This window comes from Toxorhynchites rutilus, chromosome 3, assembly GCF_029784135.1.
Source record: "Toxorhynchites rutilus septentrionalis strain SRP chromosome 3, ASM2978413v1, whole genome shotgun sequence".
In the NCBI taxonomy this organism is placed as follows: domain Eukaryota; kingdom Metazoa; phylum Arthropoda; class Insecta; order Diptera; family Culicidae; genus Toxorhynchites; species Toxorhynchites rutilus.
Genome location: NC_073746.1, coordinates 138,874,706 through 138,878,541, shown reverse-complemented (window position 1 = coordinate 138,878,541; position 3,836 = coordinate 138,874,706). Strand labels below are relative to the sequence as shown.

The 3,836-nt window shown below is 37.4% G+C and overlaps 1 long non-coding RNA gene across 2 annotated transcripts; it reads right to left on the bottom strand.

The window, feature by feature from the left end:
- Positions 1–1,360: 1,360 nt before the first annotated feature.
- LOC129780506 (uncharacterized) lies at positions 1,361–2,201 on the bottom strand. Of its 2 annotated transcripts, XR_008743946.1 has the most exons (4): positions 2,108–2,201; positions 1,985–2,051; positions 1,839–1,927; positions 1,361–1,757 (listed from the first exon to the last, which is right to left on the bottom strand). It is a non-coding gene; the product is annotated as an uncharacterized LOC129780506 (long non-coding RNA). The 2 variants fall into 2 exon arrangements; XR_008743945.1 differs by having other exon boundaries at positions 1,985–2,156.
- Positions 2,202–3,836: the final 1,635 nt, after the last annotated feature.

The window sequence follows — 3,836 nt, the reverse complement described above, 5'->3', positions numbered from 1 at the left end:
TTCAATTTGGGTCCCAAACTCGATAGCCACGAAGCCAGTTTGAAAATGTTAAAATTCAAATGAAATTTTTCACACCATATTATTAATTACTTGAAACACGTATTCCAGACTATTATTTACAACAGACTCGGCGAGTACAACATTTCCGACATTTTTACTGAGGCTTTACATTACAATAGAAAGTTTTCTTCAAAAAAAAAATCTTATGAGATTTTTGCACCGCCTGCAAACAAAGTGTTTTTCATTGAAATAGAATACTCATTTGATACACAGAAGTTAATTTTCATTAATAATTTGAATTTTAAAAACGTGTTCATTCTGCCTGAGAGCCAATTATTATTTTTGGCGCCCCCTAAACTGGTAAACAAAGCTCAATGCCGTCAACGCGAATATAACAGTTGAAAAGACGAGGGACAAATGAAACTAAACTGATGTCTTAACATGAAGAGCGAGAGACGGTCAGTTCATTTGAATCTTACAGCTCACACACTCTCTTCAATTCTACAGCTCTTTTCTCTCCTTCATCATCATCAAAGTGAGCTGAAGAGCTGTTTGATTTTTTTTGCGAGCTGTTCCGCGTCAACTCACTTCAAAGAGTCGATTCTTCGGAACAGCTCATGAGCGGATGGCACATCTCTACTTCTTTAAATTCGAAGGATAGATATATTTGGAGAAACGTTTTCATTTTCCAGCATAATTCCAGACGAAGAGCGCTCATTCGATCGGATTCCCTCAGAGATCGGTTTTATTTCATTATGTAATGTTTGGAATACGAATATGGGGATTTATTATGGAAAGCAAGACTGTTTCTATTCATGCAGTGAATCGAGGGCAGGTAAGTAACATTCATTAATGTATTACTAAACTTTTTTTTTCAGACGCACCATTCAACTTCTGCAGCAGCTGAATGAGCTACTAATACTTTGACGGGTAAGTTTCAACTTTCATTTATTCACAAATTACATATTTTCTTTAACTTTTCTCTCTTTTTTTTAGGAAGCGGGTTTCCAGTCAGCAGAGGAGAATATACCAATGGACTTTCCTGTTTCATCTGCCAATTCGTAGGAACTTGTGCCAACTCGGGCGAGAATTATGCAGGGAAGATAACAAGGCCCCACGTTGGGCGCCAATTTGTAACTTCCTGTCCGTTACTCGTGAGTGTCTAGCTCAAACCGCACGACGTTCTCACCACAGGGTCGTTCCCCCAGCACTCACCGGCAGCATAAAGCTGACAACTCCTTTTGAGTTCGGGAAAACGACAAACCAATTACAAAGAGAAATATGTGTACAAAAGAACATTCGTGTAGGTTAAACGATTTACTATTTACTATACGTGTATTACACTTGTAGTGATGTTCATTTTTAATTCGAATTGCATGTAGTTTTTATAAATCTAACTAATTACTATACATGTACTTTTCTGTGTATTTGAGTCGACTATTGTATTTGTGACGTCACAATTCAAACTTTGTATACTTGCGCATTTATAAATTTTGAGCAATGTGGTTCGGCCCGTGATCTGATGTTTTCCGTTCTTATTCCGTATCCTTCGTGTGAATTTGTCTCACGATGTGGTCGTCTGTGACATGTCTGTCACCACAGTCAACCTCGATCATAGATTGGGGTTAGGACGTTCGTTCCAGTTTGGAACCGCTCACTCGAGTACGTTGGTGGCTCGCTGCACTTTCTGCCTAGAAAGTGTCTGTCGATGTCCAGCCTATTTGAGATAATACATAAAAAAGGCCCACTGTGCGGACCTGCACAGTTGAGGTTAGAATAAACTCAAATCACGACCATCACCACGCTTTCACCACTTGCTCATTACAACATATTTTTACCTTTTTTGTAGTTTTTTTCTGTTTCAGGTTCTTTATCGTCGTTACAGGTAAGTTTTCTTAATTTTGTCTTCTTTTTCAGGTTCGACTTCCTATCATAAATTGTTCAACTATTATATGCATTTTTTTCAGGAACTATTTTCGCAAACCTTTTCTCTAATTTCACAGTTTACTCACATCTATCGGAACACAAAAAAATACTATCCTTTTCTATATCTACAATGAAAAATTCTTTAACACACTTATTTTACAAAAAAAGCAAAATTAAATACAATTTACTACACACGACGCGCACTTCTAAACCCGCGCGTAGTTCTAGGCAGAAAGAATGGCCATCGCCTTTAGCCGAGTCCCTATGCCTATTGTTAGAGTGGAGTGGAAAAAACCCAACTCCGACAATGGGTTTGTACCTCCACTGTCCGACTGGGAACCCTGCCCATTGAGCGGTGTGTAGAACACCTCAAAGGTCAGATTGCTCAAACCGACGCAGCCGTTTGCCATCAATGAGCAGGGGAGTGACACGTTGCAGTATTTACGTTCTGCACTGTTTGAAGTGTAGTGTGTTGTGTTGTGATGTGGGGGTGTAATAATGTGTCGAAGACACAGATGGGACGGAACCTACCGATTACAAACAAGCGTATTACAAAAATCATTCCGCTAACGTGCTGTAATTTTCTGGAACAACCTTCCTTTAAGCTGCAAGCGTGCTTTTTAATTTTCTGCATTCAAAAGATTGTGTACTCAATACTTTTTATCAAGGAACTAATCATCATATTAGTGCAGTGTATACTTTGAGAACCGTTAGGTTATTTATACTATGCTTTGGTTTTATACAAATAAATAAAATAAATAAAAATCCTGTATATAATCGAGTCAAAAAAAAGTTTATTCGTTTTTATGCATATATTTTTCGTTTATTGAAAGTAAAAGAAAAATTTATTTTCTGATTCATCCCCTTAAAGTCAGAAAATACCTTCCTCACGTGAAAAAAATGTGTTTTTCCAGAATCTCTCAGAAGTTGATACAGATTATTTTATTCGTTTTTTATGCATATATTTTTCGTTTATTGAAGATAAAAGAAGAATTTAATTTTTGATTCATCCCCTTAAAGTCCCCAACTTCCTCACGTGAAAAAACATGTTTTTCAAGAATCTCTCAGAAGTTGATAGAAAAAAAAATTCAAACTGTATATAATCGAGTCCAAAATTGTGACTTGTATAACAAAAGTGAGAATGGAGGTTTTGTTCAGACATGTTTTGAAGGAACATGTCATTCGAATTATTGCTCATCATTTTCTTCCATCTTTTCAGAATTCCTGGATTCTCTATAGCTTCACTTCTTTGAATGCGCTCTGTCCTGAATTACGGGGTAATTTTTTGAAGTTTATTTGACGGTGAGGTAAAATTGATTACTCGGAGATCAGATCCGATGATGTGACACAGAATTTCCCATGGCAGTTAACCAACAACAAAATCATGCTAAATTGAATAATGGAACGGTTGTTAAATTTGTATTAAAATGAGCTACATCAAAGCGATGAACGCCAATATGCTTCGGACAACTTACGGTTTCGCATAGTGATGTTTCCCAGCGTCTAGTATGACATAGCTCCGTTTACTACGCCAAGGTGAGCAGCGGAAGTTTTTTGTAGATATTAATTTGATGGTTCGGCGCTGTCAAAGCGCTGTTACCCCATAGTATCGTGCGCCCACGAGAATATGACAACACTAAAACAGAGAGTGGATTGATCCAAAGAAGAAGCCCGCAGAGAAGCATCATGATTACGAACGCAGGTTTTGCAAAACATTTTCAAGCTGCCATTAAGCTGATATATGAATACAATTTGGTGCGGTGGTGATGAATTGTTCAATCATTGTGTGCATTTCAAAAGTGACAAGACGCGGAATAATAATGAACGCGCAAACGGTGTGCTTTCAAAAATAGCAGCAATTAACAGATCCAATGTTTTATGCGGATACCAAATGGAAATATATTTTTGTC